General features: G+C 39.5%; 1 pseudogene; it reads left to right on the forward strand.

Annotated features, from left to right (window-relative positions):
• On the forward strand, window positions 1-26,043 carry LOC143861681 (chaperone protein ClpD, chloroplastic-like; annotated as a pseudogene).
• The last annotated feature ends 174 nt before the right edge of the window (window positions 26,044-26,217 follow it).

Below are 26,217 nucleotides of genomic sequence, written 5' to 3' on the forward strand. Positions count from 1 at the left end.
ATGCGTGTGCATGTCGAGAAGGAAGACGTACCAGCTTTTGCCATCTTCACACTTGTGGGACCCATGTCGGGTTTCCAATTGCCTGAAACATACATGGATATGGAAGATTATAGCTACTTGACCAAAGGTATTATTGGTCCCAATTAACTTTTTACCTTGAGTATGCATCTTTAGTTCCTCGAGGTAGAGAACATCTTCACCCGTCTATGAACTAACGTGACTATTGTTGGAAAATTTGTTGAAGGTACTGTTGATGATAGAAAACAGAAACTTGTTGCTTCAAGGCGTGATATCACTTTCCTTAGGACAAGATTCGCCCCCACTAGTAGTGTGCAAAGGGGATCCGCGAATTGCCTCCAAGATACAATGAAGCCTAGTAGGGAAGCCCTACTAATGTTTGATGACGCGTAGCACTAGCGGAATCAAACCCGAAATGCCCTTCCGAAGTTTCAAGCCTTAGAGAAATCTCTAGATTCTGTTTCTGCAGAAAAACAGTATCTAGAACAGTAAACAAAAGAAAAACAGTATGTAGAAATACTTGGGGATTTTTGTAGGAGTGTATAAGAGAGTGTAAAGTCTGTCAGAATTGCCAATTCGATTTCTATATGAAATGACTGAAGTTTGCACATTTTTTATAGACCATCTGGTGTCTTTTCAGTGTGAAAAACACCTCTACAGGGCACCTTTCCAGAATGTTTGAAATCTGACCGTTAGATCGCACCCATTGATATTTAATGGTCCTGATCGATTCTAGAGGTGACTGTTGGTTTGAGTAAAACCTCTCTCCAACCCAGTCATCGTTAGATCAACCATCTATGGTGTGGATCACACCCCCTTGGCACATGACCGTTGGGGGAAGGGACACAACCCATTTGATCACACCCTTTGACCGTTGGAGTCATGGGCCCGTTAGGCCCGAACCGAAACGGGCCCACCGGTAGGCCCGAACCGAAGCCCAACCCAACTGAACCATCCGGCTTGATGGGCCTGCGAACCATTTGACCCACCCATGCGACCGGTGCGAAGTGCAAAGTGCACCTAAAAAAGCGCCACTATGCGCCCTATAGCCCATTGCCCACGCCGCGCGCGCTTGTGCGAACGGTGCGTTGCACCGTCCCGCGGGTCCAACCATGGGTTCAACCCAATGTGCAATCAACAAGAGTTAGAAAATGTAGTGCTTTATAAGCCCTTCTCTTTCTTTTCTCTCATCCGGTACAGGACTATCTTTTCAACTACACTTCTACATCCTTTTGTAAAAGCAAATATTTCCAAGAAAATATTTTCTTTTTCCCAAACGCTTTTGATAAAACATTTTCCAAAACACTAAAACATGTAATATACAATATTTTGAAAATGCAAAATCACTAACAACTATTGCCTAAGTATTTTCTGTCTTAATTATTTGCGAGCTTGTGATCAGATAGTTAGGAATTTAGGGTTGTCCGATCAATCTGACTCTTAGGACATTGGAGATCCATGGCGGGGATAATCAAGTGGCCATGATCATTCACAAATGGTACCCCATATGCATAATAGCTAGGAATGCCTCGTTACAATGAAAACATAGTCGCAATGAGCCATTCCTATTAAGACTAGTAGATTACTGTTAATTCCTCAATTAGTAACAGGACTATATTTTTAAAAGCTCTTTTGGGGTGTGATAATGCAATGAAACTGTGTACTTTGAAGGGAATTGATTATTATTTTTGTGGCATTAAAGGAAAAATTTTAAAAGGAAAAGCATATCTCAATCAATAATCACCTTGTAGCAAAATGAAAGGGAAGCATCTATGGAGACCCTGATGTGTAAAGATGAGTTCCTGAGCACCATAAGGAATACGCCGAAATCACAATATCCTTCTTTCTTAGCATCGCCAACGTGGCGCTTTTTTAAGTATTGAAGAAAGATATTTTTTTAAGTATCTATTTATCTCATGGTATCTTATCATTAATCTCTTTTAGACCCTTTTCCCTGCCCCTTTGAATGATGCTTTTTTCCTTAAAAGAAGCTCCTTCGACAAGTCTTGCTACTCACTCCGCCTTAAGATCCCCTAACTTCTACTTTCCCTTGAGAAAGATGACCTAATGTGTTTACTACTATACGTTCATGTTGACACTTGTGTAAATGCTTATGCTTTTGAATTCTAAGTTCTACACTTTGGAGTTCTTGTACGCTGGAGATTGATCGACCACTCGAATTTAGCTTTAGGGAAAGTCTACTTTTCAAGAGAGCATAGATGCTAATTGAACTCTCCCAATTCTCCATGCATGAGTGGGTTAGATTTCATTTGACTAATTAATTTGTTGGTTATCCTGAAGATTGTTTTTGGGTCAATGAGGTTGATTACTGGAATCATCATAGGAATCTAATAGACAAGAAAAGGGCCAGGATCATTTGCAGAGGGGGCCCAAGTCAACTACGGATGATTCATGTTGGATTTGGCTGAAATTTTGCTGCCTTTGTCATTTATAATTTAAAATAATTTAATTTTAGTGGATTTTAATAAAGTTTGGGAGCGACTTGGAGCTGATTTTAGGTGAGGTCTTTCAATAAAAAAAAACTTTTAGGTCTATTAGTTCTAATAAAAATTTTGTGTTTGTTTGTTGTTTGCTCTTTTTCTCTTATTCCTAGAAGTGCCAGTGATTTGGCTGATAGCCTAGCCAAATTCAGAGCTTCTAGCGAATCATTTTATAAAAGGCAATCCTTACACCCTGAAGTGCACATGTAATCGATTGTTATTTAATAAAATTGCTCACCCTGAAGTGCACATGTAATCGATTGTTATTTAATAAAATTGTTTTCTTCAACAAAAAAATCCTAATACAGAGTTAGGTCTTGCTTTTCTAACTGTATTTATGATTCTCTATGTCTAAGAAAAGATTTGCCTCAGCCGATAACAATGATTTCCTAAGAGGTTATAAGATTGTCTATAATCTTATATATTAGCTGTTTAAAGGGAGTTTCTTAATTTTTATGGATATCGCATATTGAACTATTGAACTTTGTGAGTTGATTAATTCTCAGTGCATTGGGATAGATTCTCCATGTCTGCATGTTGATTTTCCCCCTCTTGCTCTAGCATGTTGTTCTGATGTGATTGTTTCTCTCTTTAATTCTTGCTTTCTCTAATGCTCTCCCATGTTCTCGTTTCTTGCTTTTTTCTTCCTTTCTCTCTCGCTTTCCCATGTTGCTCTTTTGATGTGATTGCATGTTTCTTGCTTTCTTGCTTATGTAGAAATGTACTAGATTTAGGATTGGCACCTTCAAAGGTTGAGCGTTGGATGTGGACGGTAACAACCTATCTATAAATAGCGAAATCAAGCAAAAATTTTGAGGAGAAAACCTAAGAGAACTGGAAGAAAAACTAGGGACAAGATACCCTTGAACACAAACCCAACAAGCAAGAGAAAATAACCATCTATCTTAATTAAGCCTGGAATGTTCAACTAGGATAGGATCAAGATCGAGCTAAGTAACCATTTATCTTAATTAAGCATGGAATGCTCAACCAAAATGGGATCAAGAGCGTGTGGGTCCCCTCAGGTTATTCTACAATGTCATTGGTCTTGATTTCACTTACATGTCACCCTGTGCCCTCCTATAAGACAATTGAAATTGCCTTTTGTCAATTGATCCTAAAATTGGCTTTCTGCGTAGTCCTTCTCATAATTCATTAGTGCAACTTCTATACAGTAAGTAAGCAGGTGCTTAGTTTTCAAGGCAAGGCAAGGCACCACATGCTTTCGGCCTTCTTTCTCTGTATTTCAGACGTTCTCGTCTCTTTCTTCCAATTATTCCTTCCCTCGTCCTCACTCCAGCCTCCAAAGTCAAAACGAGCTTCAGGGTAGATTTTAATGGGCTCAACTCAAGCCATGGGCCTTGTTGGGCCTGGATGGGCTGTACTATAAAGGCTTCAAATTCCTTAGAAGCATGTAACTCTCATGTTATATGTTACATTGCTCAATTAGAATCCATGCTAGTTTGTGTAGGGGTGTAATGCACCCATATGGTCTCAGTGGTGCAAAGGATCTAAACGTTAATAGACAAGATTTGGGCATGCAAAACAATTGGATCATCTGAAGTGTGTCTTCTATCGGATTCATATTGTCGGGGCCTAAACTATTCTTGGTCGTGAACGTGGCCGCAAAATCCGTTGGAGTTCATGAGATCTGAATGGAGAGCGCTGATGTATAAAACATCATTCATATGTTATATAAATTCATGAGATGCAATTTCATCACATTTAAAAACCTGATGAAAACACGAGAAATTATCTGGTGAGTGGGTGTGCATGCAAGTGTGAAGGGGATCAAGAGGATAAAAGTCAATAATCCTCTTCATCCTTTGATCAAATATCAAGGGCGGCAGCCCCTGACAATGCATGCAAGCCCCGCTCACCATATAAAAGGATCTTTTATCTTTGGGATGCGAACTTATTTTGAAATGTCAGCTGGGACACACAAAATTTTAAGGTTACTGAAAATGCGTGTATCACCTTTTTGTGAGAATCAAAAGATAATTTTACCCTCTACTCAAATAAAGCACATAACTCTTCTCGTCTACTTTCTTTTTTAATCGTTTTTCATCTTTGCAACACAACAGAAGATGAAGAAAAGAAAGAAAAGAGAGGAGGTAGAGGAAAAAGAAAAAAAGAGGAAGAAATGGTAGTCGCCAGAAAAAATGAAAAAGAAAAGGAAGAAGAAAGAAAAGGAAATGGGTGCCGGATAAAATAAAAGTCGACCTAAAAAATTGGAGGCGCGTAAAAAAGAGGGAAAAAAAGGAAGTTGGGGGTTATCAAGGTTAGAATCGGATTTATAAAGGTATAATTGGGATTATCTGTATAAAACTCGGGGTTATCAAGGTTAGAATTGGGTAATTTCATTACATTTACAAAATGCCATTCATAATTTTGTTTACTTACATAAATTTACGAGGTAATTTCGTTACATTTGTTTATTGAGAGAGAGAGAGAGAGAGGCTTTCACCATCCCAAACAAGAAAATAAAGGAAGGGGCGAAAATATATGGAAATAGAAAGGGAGAAGTTGCAGCCTTGTCTTCTCCCGCCCGCCCTCCGAGGCCATGTTTGCTTTTTCATTAAAATCAACAACTCCTCCTTCCACTCTAGAGTCAATGGAAACGGAATCTTCTTCTCTTCCCCCCCCCCCCGGCCTCTCAATTTGCTTGATGGATTTCTTTTCCTCTTCAAAATCCCTTCATCTTTTCTGCGAAATTCAAGACATGTATTAATTATCCATTCTCCTTTCCACCCCACACCCAATTCGCTACTTTCCTTGTTATTCTCATAAATGGAGACGGAGACAATCCATTTCATTTTTGGCAGTCTTTGAACGGTTCACTGAACAAGCGATTAAAGCGGCAGTGGTGTTCTCTCAAAGAGAAGCCATGGCTATGGGAAAGACATGGTTTTCACCCAACACGTTGCCCAATGCCTTTCTCGACTCCAGCATATCAATCAAACAGGCCAGCGAGGCCATCCGGAGCCATTTGGAAGGAAGACCACGATTTGAGCACCAAACCTTCCCCCACTGATATCCCCTTCTTCTCGATCCATAAGAGTGATCAATTTCAAAATGAATTATGACATTCCCATGCCTGAAACTTGTTTTTTTTTAGTGTAGAAAGCTGTTAGGGTAATTAGGTCAAGCAAGAGGTTGCTTGAAGCATTACACACAAGGTATCTAATTTGGAATACCAAGTTTGTTGCCTCCAGCCCCTATATATATTAGATACACTAGGGTTTTAATAGGTTAGTGGGCTCTAGCCCAAATAGGCCCACTACACCGGTTCATTATCTTATTGGGCTTATATTAGAACATACATGGGTTATATTATATACCCAACAATCTCCTCCTATGTTCTACATATAGCACAATCCAATCGATAGATAGTGTAATGTTCAAAACAAAATATTGAATCATCCACATCACCATATGGTCTATATCATAAAAGATCTGTAATCCAACTGAAAACATGAATCATTTTATGACAAACCAAGAGTTTTAGATATACAACAAGCAAAATTCAACCAAAAGGTAGTTTCACATATAAGTGAACCCCACTGATCTTAGATGAATTCAGGTATGATTCTCATCGAGATCCAAAATAAAGTTCCACAAAAAAGTGAACTCTATGCATATTGAAATGTAAGCATAAGTCTTTATGACTTTAGAAGATTTACTCATCAAGTAAGTCATCTTCATCAAAGTCCAAATCAAGACAAGCTTCTCCTTTTTCGCCAATCCCTGTGAATTATCAAAATATGGATTTCATGAGAATGAATCCAATCAGTTGTGTAAAACATGAATTACACATGAAAGTATCTAGTTCTACCTTAAGAAGAACTTAGTACAACCCCATTATTCACGAAAGTATCTAGTTCTATCATAAGAACATAGTACAATTTCTTAAATGGCTAAAAAAGTATCATTATCACTCTCACCATAGGCAGCATTGTCAAGTTTCAATAAAGAAGAAGACCTAAATAGCTTCTTTTGCAAAGAACAATTCCTAATTGTCAAGTTTCAATAAAGAACAAGACCAAATAGTTTCTTTTGCAAAGAACCATTTCATGTTTCTTTTTGGAATGTTACAGTCATCTTATCCATATTTGAGTTAAGCTGTATCATCAAGTTTGGAATGTACAACCTTTCCCAAAAAGGACATGTCATCAAATGTGGAATGACACACAACAACTGTAAACATCATCGAAACATATCAAGTGCCTATCTTGGCCAAAAAAGGGAGATTCGAATATTCAAAATAACATGGATGTAGGTTAAGTCCTGTCTATACAAACTTTAACCCCATCTCCCCCACAGTTTTGAATATTCGATCTTTGTTCAATCCCTTTGCGAGACCTTCAGTCTATTATCCTTCGATTTCGTATCAATCAAAGTGATAATCCCGTGTTCTTGAGATAATTCAGCATATGGCATGTTTCAGCCTAAGATGTCTCCTCTTACCATTAAAGAGTGAGTTCTTCACAACCATTGTTGTAGCCTGATTACCACAGAAGACACACAAGGAACTAATCCTTAACTGGGTCAGTGGAATGTCCATAACCATAATCAGAATCTTTATCTCATCTGCTTTCATTTGTAACTGAAGCTAGAGCATAAAGTTCCAATTCAACTTCCACACAACATCAGTAGAGTTGTTGTCCCCGAATTCTGATCCCCATGATGCATCAGAGTATTCTTCCACGATAAGTGGATGGCCACCATAGTTATGAGCATACTCTTGAGTACACAAAATGTATCTCATCAGCCTCAGAAGGGCATTTCTATGCTCATGGCCAGGATTGCTACTAAAACGACTCAGCATGCCAACTATAAAGGCTATGTCTGGCCTAGTGCAACACAAATCATACATGAAACTACCAATCAGTTTAGAATAATCTAACTGATTCACACTGTCTCTTCCTTAGAGATCAGCTTCTTGGTATAATTAAAATGGTGTCTCAATCAGTTTGCACTCACTGCATCCTCAAAAGGAAAGTAGTTTTTCATATAATGGGCTAGGCCAAGGGTGATTCCTTGCCTTTCAAAAACTTACTTTCATACCAAGAATGGTGTTAACAACACCCAGGTCTTTTCATGTCGACTTCTTTACCCAATGTTAGTTTCACATTACTCACCACAGAGAGAGATTGGAAACAAGAATCAACATCTATATTCAAGCAAATAATTATGACCTTATTTGACACAAAACAATAGTAAAGGTATTTATCCAAGTAATTTATCAGAAAACCCAAAGCTCTTTACTACTTTGTCAAATTTTGATGTCACAATTTAGGTGCTTGTTTAAGACCCAGCAAAATTTTGTATAATCACATACAAATAGCTACTTACAGCCTATAGTCTTAGCCCCTTTTGGCAAATCGACTAGCTGCCAAGTTAAATTTTTAACAGAAAGATCATTTCATCATGAATGGCTTCTGTGCACAACAAAGAGTCCCTAGATCTCATCACTTCCTAATAGGATGATGGATCATTCTCCAAATGGTAGGTCATAAAGTCCTCACCAAAATTCTTAGGTACTCTATCTCTTAAGCCAGAACTCATAAGGAGTGGAGGAGCATTTGAGTTTGGCACTCTATTCAGGATGCGACTTGCAATCAAAGCAATTTCTTCCCAAATGCATCCAGGCAGGCTAGCTGACAATAACATGGAGTTTAACACTTAAGTTAACTTCCTGTTCTTACACTCAGCTATGTCACATGATTGAAGCGAGTGAGGAGCAATAGTTTCAAGGGTTACGCCTTAAAAGGTATAGAATTCCTTGAACCCTGTCAATGTGAACCCTGTCAATGTGAATCCTCCTCCTCTATCACTCCTAAACTTACACTTGTCAATACTTAATTGACACACTTAATGGTATATTATGAGTGTTAATAATTTGGACCATTTTCTTATATTTCACATGTCATAATCGGTTGTATAACCACTTAGGATCATAACAGTAAACTAACCTGTCTAATAGTCTCATTAACTAAACTCAATCAATACATACCATTTAACAAATATGCACAGTCAAAATAGTATGAGTTAACAACCAAAGTTACTCTACCATACAAACATAAAGTGCATACATCTTATAAATTAAACAGTTCACCGGAAGAAAGGGGCAAGTTCTCAGTACCAGTGTGAGTGACCTCCAGGTCTACTCCACTAGCCACTGTACCAGTCTCCTTTGCTTCGGTAACACCAATGATAAGTTTCTTTGGGTGACATAGAGAACACGTGGCTCCTCTATCTAACCACCAATCTGAAGAAGTACTGGCCTTATCCTTGCCTAACATAGTAGTGTAACTTTTAGGCTCAGCCTTATCTACCAACATAGTAGCTCCCTTCTATAGTGTGTCAGATTTAACTAACTTAAGTAGCCTACAATATGCAGCATAGTGATCATATCTCCCACAGTTGTAGCACTTACCCTTCTTTTTCTTAAAGACGGTCTTTTTGGCTTCCAATTTGGGGATATCACTCTTAGGTGACTTGGACTTCTGAGAAAATTTCTTTGGATATATCACCGTATTAGCAGCTGACTGTTCATGTCTAACCATCTCCAAGTTATTCCTAGATTTGTTCTCATCTTTGATTCGAATGAACCGTTTGAGATCATCCAATCCCACTTGCAACTTCTTTCTATACATGTCAGTTTTGAAAGAGTGCCATCCATATGGGAACCTATAAATGATTGCACCCACAAAAAACGGATCACACACTACTGTTTTCTCATTGGTCAATTTAGATCTCAAATTTTCTAAATCAGTTACTTGAAGAGTGATTTCCATGTTCTCTTGGAACTTGAAATCCAGGAATTTGTCCACTAGGTGAGTCTTGGACAATTCCTCCTTTCGGAACTGGGCATCTAAATTGTCCTAACTTTCTTTAGCAGTGTCAAATTTGCTATAAGTTTCTGCAAGACGGTCTGACAGACAGTTTAATAAGTAGTCTTTGCAGAGATCCTCATCTCGAATCCATTGAGATTCCTCAACACTTTCAATCGTATCAGCAAAGGTACTCAAGACGGTATAATAAACATTTAAGTATTTCAAACCGAATTGAGTCTTTCGCTTTCAGGAATAAAATTCCGAGCCTCCAAATGATTGAAGTTTGACCATCTCAAAGGGAATTGCAGTCTTTTCCATTTTATTTCCAGATTAAAACACAAATTGGAAAGAGTGCACCTGATTTGTGAATCGCGAAAGCCAAAGCCAAGTATTGCAAACCAAATCCAATACCCGCGAACCCGAGATATCCAATATGAAACCCAAAAGCAAGAGATTACCACCAAGGGAAAAACCCAAACCCAAATCCAACAGTAATTGGGATTTATAGGGGGTGAACCAAGTATAAAGAACCAGCCAAGGGGAAACCCGAGGAGAGGTAAAACAAACCAGCTGATAGAAACAACGCCCAACCTGATTTCTCAATTGAACCGATTTTTGGGAAAACCTACAAATGAGAATCGGTTGCAAAATATTTCAAACAACCAGTGACAACTAGCTGCAAATAAAGCTGGCGGCAAAACCAGTTGAAGAACTCGGTTTTACTAAATCGGAAGAACCGGTCTATGAACCAGTTGCAAAACAACCCAAACCGGTTCTTAATGCTTCAAGATTGTTAGGGTAATTAGGTCAAGCAAGAGGTTGCTTGAAGCATTACACACAAGGTATCTAATTTGGAATACCAAGTTTGTTGCCTCCAGCCCCTATATATATTAGATACACTAGGGTTTTAATAGGTTAGTGGGCTCTAGCCCAAATAGGCCCACTACACCGGTTCATTATCTTATTGGGCTTATATTAGAACATACATGGGTTATATTATATACCCAACAAAAGCATCTCCATGCTATAATTGGCAACAATACTCACTTATCTTGAAGCAAGGATAAACATAGTCACATATTTTAATGCAAGGATAAACATACACAAATGTAAGAACCATCGGCAGTTATATCCTAACAATTCAGTATCACACAAGCAAATCATTGATTCGTGAACGTAAACATCACAACCTTGTGTACGGACCATGAGACCCATGACAAACTGATGCCCGTGACTAAAAGGTAAGAAACTAAACTGATGCGTGACCAGAAGGTAAGAAACTAGATAGTGCTGTGTAGGTCCGATACTACTTGATGTACGACCAGTTAGGGGAAACAATTAATCGCACAGATCCGACAGAGCAGATGCTTGGCAAATGCTTGGGGTTTCCTAGGAAAATTTAGGAGCAGGGAATAGGGACCTGTTTTATAGGATATAAATAACAATGAGATGGAGAATATAGAGAAAGACGGATTTCTCATCACCGGAAAATCCTCTCCTCAAATAGTGAAACCAAAGTTTACACTAGCCCAAAATCAACAACCCAAGTAGAAGAAGAACAATGCCCAAAATCATGTGCTTCAATATATGATAGAAAGAACAACACTACAAGATAAAGAACAATAAAAAAAAGAAGAAAGCTTCAAGAGGAAAGCTTGCACGCAAGAAAACTTCAATGAAGCTTCAATGGAGGTCTAGGTAGTAGAGAATCTCTACCAAAATGAAGTTAAAATGAGAATATGCTTGGTCAAAGGAAAGTAAAGAGAAGTATTAGCTTTGGTAGGAGATAGTGGGTATGGGAAAGTGGGGACTTTAATGCTAGGATAGTGGGTTTAGAGTTTCAAGTAGAGTTTGAATTTGAAATAGGAAGTAGTGGGAAAAGTTGTAGCAAACATGTGTGGCTCACATATGTGCAATCTAGGCAAAAAGACCAACATGTCCATGGATACAAAAGTACATATTTGCCCTCACTACATCTCTCAAAATAAAAATAAAATAAAGCAACCAAAAAATACACTTTAAAAATTAACAGAGAATAGGTCCGACTGTTGGGACTGTTTTGTAACAGTACGTTGGGACTGTTGGATTAAAGAGTTTGGGCTCGAAAAAACAGGATATGTAGGGTGGTTGACAATGGTAGGGTTGGACTGCAGGCACTGAAAGATAAACTGCACATATGCTAGGATCTCATCTGAAATTCTGGACGGATTCAAGGTTCTTGAATTGGATGACAGATTTAGGACGGTTCTCAGGTTTATGGAAGTTCAAGAAAGTGTTGATCAAATTGGTTTTTTAAGGTCAGTATCGGACTGTTTGGGATTGTTAGGGACTGGTCTTTGTAACAGATGCAGGGACTAGAGTACATGCAGGATTTGGGCAGTTCTCTTGTATCTATAGCAGATCAAGAAAAGACTGATTTTAGGTTTCTAATATGGCAGTAGCGAATATATTGTTAGGGTTAATAGGGTTTAAGCAGGATGCTTAAAGCATTACACCCAAGGTATCTAGTTTGGAATACCAAGTTTGTTGCCTCCAGCCCCTATATATAGAGATACACTAGGGTTAAGAGAGGTTAATGGGCTCCAGCCCAAATGGGCCCACTACACCTGGTCCATTACCTATTGGGCTTATATTAGAACATACATGGGTTATATTATATATACCCAACAATCTCCTCCTATGTTCTACATATAGCACAATCCAATAGATAGATAATGTGATGTCCAAACAAAATTATTGAAGTACCCATATCACCATATCAATAAAGATTTGTAATCCAATTGAAAACAAAATACTTTAAAGAATAACCAAAAGTTTTAGAAATAATCTAAACTCAAACATAAGCAGTTTCATATGTAGGTGAACTATTTAATCAACGAAAAAGAAAATAATAGTTCCCACTGCGCTATAAGGATTCACTCATCAAGTAAGTCATCCTCATCAAGATCCAAATTGAGGCAATCTCCTCCATTTTCGCCAATTCCTGTAAATTATCAAATATGAATTTCATTAAAAAATGAATCCAATCATTTGTGTATTTTACTAAAAGTATCTAGTTCTACCAGAAGAACTTAGTACAATTTCATAATGGCTGAAAAACAAATATTAATATCAATAAGCATCAATGTCAAGTTTCAATTAAGAACAAGACCTAAATAGTTTCTTTTACAAAGAACCATTCCATGTTTCCATTTGGAATGTTACAGGCATCATATCCAAATTGAGTTAAGCTGTATCATCAAGTTTGGAATGAAACAACCTTTCCCAAGAAGGACATGTCATCAAATGTGGAATGACATAAAGATAACTGTAAACATCATTGAAACATATCAAGTGCTTATCTTGGCCAAGATAGGGAGATTCGAAAAAATTCAAAATAATAGGAATGTAGGTTAAGACACGTCTACACAGTCTTTAACCCCATCTCCCCCGCAGTTTTGAATATTCGATCTTTGTTCAGTCCCTTCGTAAGAGCATCGGCCATATTATCCTTCGATCTCACATCAACCAAAGTGATAATACCTTGTTCTAGAAGATAATTCAGCGTGGCATGTTTCAGCCTGACATGTCTCCTCTTACCATTAAAGAGTGAGTTTTTCACAATCGTAATTGTAGCTTGATTATCACAGAACAAACTCAAAGAGTTAATCTTTAAATGGGTCAATGGAATGTCCAGGATCAGATCTCTTATCCACTCTGCTTCATCTCCTGTAGAAGCTAAAGCATAAAGTTCTGATTCCATAGATGACAGAGCAATACAAGTCTGTCTCTTTGACTTCCATGCAACAGCGGCTCCACCCAGTATAAAAACATAACCACTGGTAGATTTACTGTCTCCTAATTCTGAGCCCCATGACGCATCAGAATACCCTTCCAGGATAGGAGGATGGCCAGTATAACATAGAGCATATCCTTGAGTACCCTTAAGGTATCTCATCAGCCTCATAAGGGCATCCCAGTGCTCATGGCCAGGATTACTAGTGAAACGACTCAGCATGCCAACTGTAAAGGCTATGTCTGGTCTAGTGCAACTCATAGCATACATGAGACTACCAATCAGTTTAGAATAATCTAACTGATTCACACTGTCTCCTTCATTAGAGATCAGCTTCTTGGTATAATCAAATGGTGTCTCAATCGGTTTACACTCACTGTATCCCCATGTAGAAAGTAGTTTTTCAATATAATGGGCTTGGCTAAGAGTAATCCCTTGCCTTTCAAAACTTACTTTCATACCAAAAATGGTGTCAACCACACCAAGATCTTTCATGTCAAATTCTTGAGCCAAAGTGGTTTTCACGTCACTCACTGCAGAGAGATCGGAACCAAGAATCAACATATCGTCTACATACAAACAAATAATCGCAACCTTATTCGACACAGAACGATAGTAAAGGCATTTATCTGAGTAACTGGTCTGAAAACCAAAGCTCTTTACTACCTTGTCAAATTTTTGATGCCACAATTTAGGTGCTTGTTTAAGACCATACAAAGATTTGTGTAACTTACAAACTCTGTTCTCGAAACCTTCCATGACAAACCCTTCAGGTTGGTTCATGTAGATTTCCTCTGTGAGGTCTCCATTAAGGAATGCCGTTTTTACATCCATTTGATGCACAACATACTTCTCAATAGAAGCTAAAGCAAGAAGAATTCTTATCGTTGCCAAATGACAGACCGGTGAGTAAACATCAAAGTAGTCTATCCCACTAACTTGAGTATAGCCCTTAGCTACTAAACGTGCTTTATATCGAGCTATGGATCCGTCAGGATTAAGTTTCTTCTTCAAAATCCACTTACAGCCCACAGTCTTAGCCCCTTTTGGCAAATCGACTAGCTGCCAAGTTTGATTTTGTAGCAGAGAGCTCATTTCATCATCAATGGCTTCTGCCCACAACAAAGAGTCCCTAGATCTCATCGCTTCCTTATAGGTTGATGGATCATTCTCTACATGGTAGGTCACAAAGTCCTCACCAAAGTTCTTGGGTACTCTATCTCTTGTAGAAACTCTTAAAGGTTCTGATGTAGAAATCAGTGTAGGACAGGTGTCAGAAGTATTCTGTTCAAACTCTACATGCGATTCTGTAACCATTTCAGTATCGCCAGGTAGGTTCAAACCATGATCTCTGAGAAATTTATTCTCAAAGAATACTGCATCTCTAGATTCTATAACCAAATTGGTAGATAGATCCAAAAACCGATCAACAACACTATCTTCTGCACCACCTAGATAAACACAAGTGCTTGTTCTAGGTCCTACCTTAGGTCTCCTAGGGTCTTGTAACCTCACATAAGCAATACAGCCCCAAGTCTTAAGAGTGTCATATCTACAAGGATGTTTATGCCATAACTCATAAGGAGTAGTGGTCAACTTAGAGTGGTGTACTCTATTCAGGATGTGATTTGCAGTTAAAACTGCTTCTCCCCAATAGCTAGTAGGCATGCCAGCTGTCAATAACATAGAGTTTAACATTTCAGTTAACGTCCGGTTCTTACGTTCAGCTATGCCATTAGATTGAGGTGAGTAAGGAGCAGTAGTTTCAAGTATTATGCCCTGAGAGGCACAGAATTCCTTGAACTCTGTCAAAGTGTATTCTCCTCCTCTATCACTCCTAAATCTCTTAATTTTCAAGTTCAATTGATTTTCAACACGATTCTTGAAAATTTTAAATTTATCAAAAGCTTCATCTTTCGATTTTAGGAGATAAATATGACAAAATCTAGAAAAATCGTCTATTAAAGTGATTAAATACTTCCGACCACCTCGAGTAGTGAAACTTTTAAAGTCACAAAGGTCAGAATGTATTAACTCAAGAAGGTGTGTGCTCCTAGAAACCGAACGAAAGGTTTTCTAGTGATCTTGGTTTGTGCACACACTTCACACCTGTCAAATCTAATCGATGTATCTAATGGTATATTATAAGTGTTAGCAAGTTTTACCATTTTTCTATAGTTCACATGTCCCAATCTAGTGTGTAACAACTTAGGATCAATCAAAGTGGAACTAACCTGACTAACGGTTTCATTTGCTAAACTCAGTCTATACATACCATCGATTAAGAAAGCACAACCAAAATAATAAGAGTTAACAGTTAAAGTTACTCTACCACCCAAAAAAGATGAACACATGCCAGCATTGTCTAAAAGACTAATAGAAATTAAATTCTTTTGAATAGCAGGAACTACTTTAACATTTTTTAAAGTTAGTATTTTACCTGAAGAAAGAACCAGGTTCGCAGTTCCAGTGTGAGTCACCTCTGCCTCAGCTCCACTAGCCACTGTAACGGTCTCTTTCACGCCAACAACATTCGTAAGTAGTTTCTTCGAGTTGCAAACATGGCAGGTGGCTCCTGTATCTAACCACCAGTCTGAAGAAGTACTGGCCTTACCATTTCCTAACATGGCAATAAAACTCTTAGGCGCAGCACTGCCTACCATCATATGAGCTTCCTTTTGTGGTGTGTCAGATTTAGCCTTCTTAGGTTGTTTACACTCTGCAGCAAAATGACCCCATTTCCCACAGTTGTGGCACTTGCCCTTCTTTTTCTGAAAGATAGTCTTTTTGGCCTCCAACTTGGGATGGTCACTTTTAGGTGACTTGGATTTCCGAGGAAATTTCTTGGGATATGTTACCGCGTTAGCAGCAGACTGTTGCTGTCTAACCATCTCCAAGTTATTCCTAGCTCGATTCTCATCTTCGATTCGAATGAATCGTTTGAGATCATCCAGTCCCACTTGCACCTTTTTCCGATACATCTCGGTTTTGAAAGAATGCCATGCAGATGGTAATTTATATATAATTGCACCCACAAGAAACGAATCACAGACAGCTATTTTTTCATTATTCAACTTAGATCTCAAATTCTCTAGATCAGTAACTTGAGGAGTGATTTCCTTGTCTTCTTGAAACTTGAAATCCATGAATTTGTCCACAAGATGGGTCTTGGACAATTCCTTTGTGAGGTTCACCGGCGGCAAGCAAATGCCGTGAGATGGGTTCACCGGCGGCAGCAAGCAGATTCCGTGAGAAACCCTCTGTTTGAGATGGGTTTCACCGACGGCAAGAAAGATGCCGTGAGATGGGTTCACCGGCGGCAAGCAAATGCCGTGAGATGGGTTCACCGGCGGCGGCAAGCAGATTCCGTGAGAAACCCTCTGTTTGAGATGGGTTTCACCGACGGCAAGGAAGATGCCGTGAGATGGGTTCACCGGCGGCAAGCAAATGCCGTGAGATGGGTTCACCGGCGGCGGCAAGCAGATTCCGTGAGAAACCCTCTGTTTGAGATGGGTTTCACCGACGGCAAGGAAGATGCCGTGAGATGGGTTTCACCGGCGATGGTCTATCTCGAGAGGAGCCGACGAAAGAATTAGGGTTTTTTTTTAATGCTTTAAGATTGTTAGGGTTAATAGGGTTTAAGCAGGATGCTTAAAGCATTACACCCAAGGTATCTAGTTTGGAATACCAAGTTTGTTGCCTCCAGCCCCTATATATAGAGATACACTAGGGTTAAGAGAGGTTAATGGGCTCCAGCCCAAATGGGCCCACTACACCTGGTCCATTACCTATTGGGCTTATATTAGAACATACATGGGTTATATTATATATACCCAACATATATATGGGGGAGTGTTGGGTGTAATGGATGTAGGTTTAAGGCTGAAGGTAGGGATATTCGAGCAGTTCTTGAATCTGTGAGAGATCAACTGTTCAAATAAAGAAAACCGTAGGGTAAGTCCGTTGAGTGTAGAGGTTGGGAATCAAGAAGAGAATGGGGAGTAGGTCAGCTGGTTTAGAGGGTAGTGGAGTGGATTTCTTGAGCAGGGATTACAGTTTTATGTGCAGAAAATCAGTAACTGAAAGTAAAGGAAATTAAATCAAGAATTAAAAGGAAGAAAATAAACCTTGAATCACATTAGGGTTCTAGGCATCTCAACAAGGGTGTCAAAGCATCAGACCGGGACAGGGGGTAAGCATCTCACTCCAACTTGCAAAGGCTACAACTGCTGAAAATTTCATTCAATAATTCAGTTGTGTATTCAAAGGGCCAAAGTCCTTACATTTATAGAGAAACCAAACCCTAGGTAATTGTGGGAGGGAGCATGTAGAAGTCTACTTCTACTTCAACTCTATAACATAAAAACCTATCCAATGACGCCACTCGGACAAAGACTGAAATATGGAATTCAAAGAGACTAAAACAAGGATTCTTACAAGACACCTCCATATAACTAGAACTCTAAATCCAATGTTGCAAGGTATAGGTGGGACCTCATGGTTCACTTAATTGAGTTAAGTGAATTAAATGTGGGCCCTCTTTATTCACATAAATGAGTTAAGTGAATTAAAATGGAAATGACTTAAATACCATTAAAAAAAAAGGAAAAAGACTTAAATAGCCTCAAATGACTTAAAAAACTATCTCCCCACTTAAAATTTTCATAATAGATGTGTAGGGCCTCTTTAAAATACTTAAATTGATTTAGGTGGAAAAAGACTACTATTCCCATGACTTTAACGGACTTGAATAACACTCTAAGACTAGTTAAAAGACTTTTAATACCGATGATGGGCCTCATCTTCCCAACTCCTTGATTCTCATGAAGGATGCTCCCTATGAATAGCATTATAGAAATATTAGTTCAAAATCTGAAGCATATAACAAGATTTATAGAAATATAGGGAGACATGCTCCCTATCAATAGCATTCTATTAACAGCCATGTTCACGTGCATCTGTTGAGCATGTCTAACATGTATGTCCCACCAGGCAATTTTCCGAAACCTGTATTTTCCTTTGTTTCAATCGCATTTTAAATGCAAGCTCTAATTTGTGTATTTGTGATAAAGACTTGATCAATCACTGCATTTAGCCAGCCAATATTGTGTCTAAATTGAACATTGATTGCAGACAGGGAGTGAACATAGATTGCTTAACATCTGTTGCACTCTTCAGACTTCATGGGGAGCTTGCCAAGGATGGTAGAGAACCTTCAGCAGTGTCTGGTAAGAAACGTGAAAAATCTTCTTCTGGAAAGTCCAGCATTGTAAAACCTTCTGATAGAAAGAAAGGTTGGTGGCTTGACTTCCTATTTATTCAGGTTTATATCATACCTCCTGATTGATTTTCCTGAGCATGGAAATGCTACAAACGCTGATGGTTTAAATCTTTTCATCAGAGAAAAGTGCATTAGCTCAGTTCTGTGTGGATCTCACTGCTCGAGCCAGCGAAGGACTCATTGATCCTGTTATTGGTCGACACACTGAAATTCAGAGAATTGTCCAGGTCCTTTGCCAGAGAACCAAGAACAACCCCATTCTTTTGGGCGATCCAGGCGTTGGGAAAACTGCCATTGCTGAAGGGCTAGCACTAATATTGCAAATGGAGATGTTCCTATTTTTCTTTTGGTGTGTTATTTTCTTTGTTTAAGAGTGATGTGCATTCTTTTTGTGCTCATTATTTTGTATCTATCCCACTGTTTCAAAACTCCCCACATCAATTGTCGACTCGCCGGAGTCGACTCCCTTTTACCTTGGTCGAGTTCTTGTCGAGTCCACATTTTCCCCCTACCAAAGTCAATCAAACCTCCTTTTGACTCTCTCGAGTTATGACCGCGTGAACTGAGTACTCGGCCTCATGAGCCAAGTATTTTGTCTTGCCGTGCTGAGTCAACTATAATTTGCTTTAGCCACGTTTTGAAATACTGATCTAGCCTCCTTATCCAACACATAATGTGCATCCAAGCTATCTTTTCTTCAGTTTTCATACTAATAAGGATTAATTTTTTAAACTTATTTCAATTGACTGTAAATGCAGTCAAAGCGGATAATGTCTTTGGATATAGGTTTATTAATGGCAGGAGCAAAAGAAAGGGGAGAGTTAGAAGCCAGGGTCACTAACTTAATCAAGGAAGTACAGAAAGCAGGTTGCCGAATATGTTTCCTTGGATGTTTGGATTGCACATAAGTGCGTCCTCTTTTCATTCCCACAATGATGCTATACAAAAATTCAGCTAACATAATTCTCTTTATTGATGAAGCTCATACACTTATTGGGTCTGGCACGGTTGGAAGAGGAAGCAAGGGATCAGGTCTTGCATTGCTAACTTGATAAAGCCTGCACTTGGGAGGGGCATTGTTAAAGTATAAAAGATAAATAACGCCTTTTCTCCAACTGCTTAAGCTTTTCGAGAAGTTGGCAAGTTAACATGGTATCAGAGCCAAAGGTCTCGAGTTCAAACCTCCCGGATAGCAAAAATCCACATGCGATGGTCGGCCCAAAGTGGGACCACATGTGCCACGTGTTTGCCAAGTGGGCCACACGTGCAGGGGAGTGTTAAAGTATAAAAGATAAATAACGCCTTTCTCCAACAGCTTAAGCTTTTGGAGAAGTTGGCAAGTTAACAGGCATATTACAGGTGGTGGTCCCATTGACAAACTCTGTACTTATATTGTGTTTAATACTAGATAAGTGAGAGGCCGCTGGTTACAACCTGTTGGCCCCTTCCATCCTCCTACAGCCGTTTGTTTATCATGAGGCGGAAAAAAGGATAATCAAGAGTAAAATAAGATAATCTGAGAGGGTTGGATACAGTATGGAATGCTTCCTGCTCCATTGTCAACATGACATTAGTTAGAAATAATAAGGTTTCATGGAAGAATAATTGGAGGATGACATATATTGTTTCTTTTTATCTTTCCTTTTCTGCTCTGCATATTATGGATGACGTATTGTAAGTGCCAAGAATCTCTGTTCGAGAACTGACATTGAGTTAATCCTCCTCTAGCAAAACCCTCATACATCTGATATTGTCAGTTGAGTATCTTTTAGCTGAACATGTCATTATAAATTTCAGAAACATTTGAAGGAATTCTCAACAATCTAGAATTATTCTTAGCTTAACATGTAGGAAGAGTATTATGCAATCAATGAAATCTGGACTTTGAAATATCTTTACATGATTTTTGAAATTGTTTTTGGCATTTGTCGATAAATAATTTCTATTGTTGTTATCCATTGTATCTGGAAATCACTTACAATATGTAGTGACCAGTGTATTGCATCTACAACTATGTATGAACATAGGAAGCATTTTGAAAATGATAAAGCACTAGCTCGCCGATTCCAACCTGTATTGAAAAATGAGCCTAGCCAGGTAGCCTCTTGGTTCTAATTTATATTAATGTATAATTTCTATGTGCCATGTCTGTATTTTAATCACTGTTTAGTCTTTCTGTAACATTCATAGGAGGATGCTGTAAGGATATTATTGGGTCTAAGTGAGAAGTATGAATTCCATCATAGATGTAGATTCTTTGGAAGCGATAAATGCTGCAGTGTACCTCTCAGCAAGATATATTGCTGACAGATACCTTCCTGATAAAGCCATTGATCTCATTGATGAGGCTGAGAGTAGAGCCCGTATGGATGCCTTTAAGAAGAGAAAGAAGCAACAAACATGCATACTTTCGAAGCCACCAGATGAATATTGGCAAGAAATGAGAGCCGTTCAGGCAATGAATGAAGTGGCAATTGGCTTTTTTCCTTAATTTACACCAAGGTTACCTAGAACACGGTTCGTTCCAGTACGTGGTACAGGAATGTGTACGGGGTACGATGGTAGCCCGGTACGCGGTACGATGAGGGTAAACTAAGTTGGTTAGCTATTTTAGTTCGCAGGTCGATTTAGAGTGAAAATTTGGGTCGCTCTGGTACTCTATATATATAATTTCATATATTTTTACAAAATATCATTCTATAGTCCATACTACGTACAATTGATAAACAAAACCAAAAACATCATGTATGCCATTTATATATATTCAAAATGAAAATTCCAGTTCTAATCCAATCCATAATATATAAAATTTGAAAATCTCCAAATATCACTAAATTAAGTTCCAACATATATTGCATTCTCGATCTTAAGTGAAGCAAACAGAAAATAACTACCCTGTTCTGAAATAAGAATATAAAGATATGAACTAATAAACTATTGTGCAACTCTCTTTTTCTAGTCTATCGAAGTGCTCCCTCTCTCTATGCATCTCTCCCTTTAGCGCGGGTCACCATTTTTGGTGATCCGGGTCGCAAACGACCCACGTTTCGGGTCGGCGACCCCGGATCGCAGGTCGGAGGGTGGGAGGGCGATCCCGGTAACTTTTCTTTATACTGCCTGGTATTTGGGTTAAATCTGTTTAGATTTGTACGTTATAGATACCCGTTTCATTTTGTGTGCAGATGGTGGCAAATAAAATGAATTACTCTGTGAATCAGGGCAGTGGGGATGGTGTTGGTGCTGCTGACATAAAGGATGACATCAAACTCATCTCAGAGCCCCCTATCCCATCTACATTAGATAACAATGGGTATGATACTGAGTCTTCAAGTCTTGTAAAGAAATAAATAACTAAAATTCCTTGTCTTGACTTAAACATTGATTTGGACCTCATTTTCTCGTCGTGGGTTTTGTTTTCTAGTCCTGTAATGGTAGGACCAGATGACATAGCAGCCGTTGCTTCGCTATGGTCAGGTATCCCAGTCCAGCAGCTCACTGTGGATGAAAGAACCCTTCTAGTTGGTCTCGATGAGCAGCTTAGGCAATGACTGATTGGCCAAGATGATGCTGTCGCTACCATTTCTCGAGCTGTGAAAAGATCCCGCATTGGCCTCAAGGACCCTGACAAACCCATTGCAGCAATGCTTTTCTGTGGCCCGATCGGAGTTGGCAAAACTGAGCTCGCAAAAGCTTTAGCAGCATGCTATTTTGGATCAGTAAGTCATAATCTCTCTATTTGCTAGAGACCATCGCAGAAGGCATTTCGCGGGCCAGGTGTTGCGTTAGAGTGCAGCCACATAGGCTTTCTTTTCAACAGATTTTTTCTTCTTCATTTAATTTATCTGAGGTGGTTGCACTCTCATGCAACACCCGGTCCACGAAATGCCTTCTGTGATGGTCTCTAGCAAATCCCATCCATTATATCACGAGAAGTTGAAAATGTAGTTGCACAAAACTATGATTTAGGGTCTCACCCACTGCATTGCCTTGCAACTATATGTTTTGACCCATACAATTGCTAATTTTCCTCTTGCTTCTAATCCTGCTTCTGCACCATTTCGAGCATTCAGGCTTCTGGCCTCCTACACCCGGTCCACGAAATGCCTTCTGCAATGCTCTCTAGCAAATCCCATCCATTATATCACGAGATGTTGAAAATGTAGTTGCACAAAACTATGATTTAGGGTCTCACCCACTACATTGCCTTGCAACTATATGCTTTGGTCCATACAATTGCTAACTTTCCTCTTGCTTCTAATCCTGCTTCTGCACCTTTTCGAGCATTCAGGCTTCTGGCCTCCTCCAGGAACTAAATTCAAAACATGGTAGACTGACAGAAGGGGACTTATCATGCTCAAACCAATTTAACCTGCCATGTCCTTTTCATTTTCTGTATTTAGAGAGCAAAGAAAGCCAGACCTGAGTGATTAGTAAATCCTTCATCTATGCTGTTGTAAAAATACAGATTGTGCCACAGAAATTTGCGCATTGTGAACAAAAAACTGGCTACGATAGATTAAGCCCTTGTGGGAGTAGTAGTAGAATTTTGTCCATAATATTTCTATAATTTAATGGATATTCTGCATAGGACACTATTAGAATCTTTCTTTCGTAGTTGCTTTGGGCCATAAAATACTAGAATAGTTTAGTTTGTTCCTTTATTTACAGCCCCTTGCTTTTGCTTACTACCATTTCTGGTAATTATTGTAGTCTAATTTATTTCATTGGATCAAGCTGCTTGTACATGTTTATTTTTTTCATATGGAACAGGGGACGCAATGCCCAACCCCTCAGACCTTGCAAACATGGAATACCAATATGTACATATATAATATGGTAATTGAAAAATATATACCGAGATAAACACTAGTTCATGTGGGCATGGCCTATAGCAAAATATATGCATAAAACAGAAATGCAGTACACCTACATAATTGCTTCATAGTTAACACTGTGTTCATGCTATTGTCATAGGAAGAGGCCACGCTAAGATTGGACATGAGTGAATACATGGAGCGGCATACTGTAAGCAAGCTAATAGGAGCGCCTCCAGGATATGTAGGTTATGGAGAGGGTGGCACCCTGACAGAAGCTGTCAGAAGACGACCTTTCACATTGGTCTTGCTTGATGAAATTGAGAAAGCTCATTCTGATATTTTTAACGTCCTCCAGGTTTTTGAAGATGGTCATCTTACTGACTCTGAGATGGGTACATCTATGACTAGTTATTTTGTATACATCTATAACAAGTTATTTAGTAAATGTATGGTCGTAGCATTTGCCGTGATTTCAGTAAGGAGATTGTCTACCTTAAGTTGTTTCTTCTTTCGTATATATGATTTGTCCATCCGGTCACAAACATAATTGCCTGAACTTTCTAGGAAAGGCACTGTTCCCACAGTCCCGATTCCGAATCTCTCAATTTTTAATGCTTTGGGTCACAAAGTAGCTCATTTTCTACATGTTCCTGCCGCTGCTGCTCCGTCACCAGTGTCACGGACCAAATATTTGAGCAACGGAATAACCCGTGCGGCGCCCCAACATGCACAAATGCTAGGGCAAGCCTTCAATCATGCAAGGCTTTAAAGGTAGGGGTGGCAAAATTGGCCGAACCGAACCGGAACCGAGCCGACACCGAACCGAAAATTCAGTTTTGGAAATTTCGGTTTGGTTTGGTTTGGGGATCAAACCGAACCGAAACCGAATATCTCCAATAATTATGAGTAAGGGGTGGTAAAATTGGCAGAACCGAACCGAAACCGAACCGAAAATTCGGATTTTGGTTCGGTTTCGGTTTGGTAAAACCAAACCGATTCAAATTTCGGTTTGGTTCAGTTTGAGGGTCAAACCGAACCGAAACCGAACCATTGCCACTCCTATTTAAAGGCCCTACACGCCAACACCCCTTGATGCTTCGAATGTGCACACAAACTCTAAGTTGTTCAACAGGCTACTTGGCTCAGATCTTGCATGCGCTTCTAGATACCCACACTCATGATCAGCCTGCATCATGAGTACATCGAACATAAGGCCTTGGGGCCTAATGCAAAGTCCATCGAGTACGAGGCATGACGATGCCACGCACCAATCCGCCAAACGCTGGGGCTTGGTCATCCAAGGAGCAAGATGCCCCATGGACTGATCTGCAAGGTGTACACCTCGCGAGGGGAACCGAAGTCGCCCCGGCACGAACCCATGGAAGACCTAGAGAATGGCCTACCCACAAGACGTACCGCGGTGCAGAAGGGCAAACAGTATAGGTAGCCCCCTGCACCGGTCCGTACGCCCAATGCATGTGGGAACCCAACCCAACATACACTGTCTTTGGCCCCATCCTCGACCAAAGAAACTGGAGCATCCCTATGGATAGCTCGCAGTCCGCACCCAAAGCTCCCTTAGGGCACGCCTACGAGTTGAAGTATGATTTCCTACTGTGTGCAACAGATGCACAAGCAAGTCCTCTTGCAACCCATGAGCAAGCCACCAAGGTTCCTGCCCACACCTGCTGGGCCTAACGGGGGAGGAGTCAGCAAGTCACGGGGTCAACTCCTCCTATAGAGTTTGGCCAACCAACCAGCTTAGCGGCGAGTGGCGACTAAAGGTGCTATAAACAACGCATTTCCAAGACGCAACGAGACGAGATTTTAATACCGGTTGTGTCCTGAACTGCTTCCCCGTGACACCAGTCTTGCTTCTTCCATTTTTGGTTAATAATAGTTAGATAATAGTTACCTTTCAAAAACAAAATTTATTTTACAATTTTTGGGATTAACAGGGACGGAGGATATCATTTAAAAACACATTGATTGTCATGACATCCAATGTGGGCTCTACTGCCATTGCCAAAGGCCGACGCAGCACCATACCATTGGTTTCTTAATTGCAGATGATACAGAGTCAAGTTCATATTCAGGGATGAAAGGTCTAGTAATGGAAGAGCTAAGGGCGTATTTCTGCAAAGAGTTAGTCAACAGAATAGTCGAGGTAGTTGCATTCCGCCCCCTGGAGAAGGCACAGGTTTGTTTCCTTCCTACTTAATAGAGCACAATTTCTCTCCTAGTTATTGCAGTAACACATTGGTTGCCATCCCAACTCACTATGAAAACTGGGCACTCAAGAAAATTAAAGCATTTGGGAGTTGGGGGAAAATAAACAGAATTGATAATCACTTTGCCAATATTTTATGAACTTCGTCGGTGTCCGGAGTTTATGAAAAGCAAAAATCAGAAACCCTTCATTTTCAAAAAAATAATATCAGAAACCTTCAATCAGTTGCTGCTTGACTTACTTTTCAACTTTCAAACAACAACTGTATTGCCCCCTTTTGTTTTCTCTTTTCCAGAAACTAACCTTAAGCCACCTCTATGATTGTCTGATCTTTCTTCTACTTTACGATTCCTTTTTTTTTTTTCAGATGGTATTCTTATGTTGATACGGGAAAATCTCATAACTGTAGGTAATTTAGTTTTCATTATCCTTTTTGTTTCAGATGCTTGAGATTCTGAATATAATGCGGGTGGAGGTAAAGTGCGGCTAGAGGTGTGTGAAGCAATCAAGGAGCTTGTGTGCAAACAGGGGTATGACCGGCCTCTGAGGAGGGGAGTCCCCACCTCAATGAAGATGTCATAACTAAGCGAAGCATTGCTTGCCACCAGGTGACACTGCCTTCATTTACTGAAACCCGTTCCTTACACTTAGATCTGGTTATGGTATCCACTTGTCAGATTCAAAATCTACACTGTAAGATCCAGTTATCATTTTATAGTTGCAATTTGATTATTTTACCGGTTAGTGCCTGCTATT

Source organism: Tasmannia lanceolata, unplaced genomic scaffold, assembly GCF_043159265.1.
Source record: "Tasmannia lanceolata isolate RefF3 unplaced genomic scaffold, GAP_Taslan_0.1 ptg000037l, whole genome shotgun sequence".
NCBI lineage: Eukaryota > Viridiplantae > Streptophyta > Magnoliopsida > Canellales > Winteraceae > Tasmannia > Tasmannia lanceolata.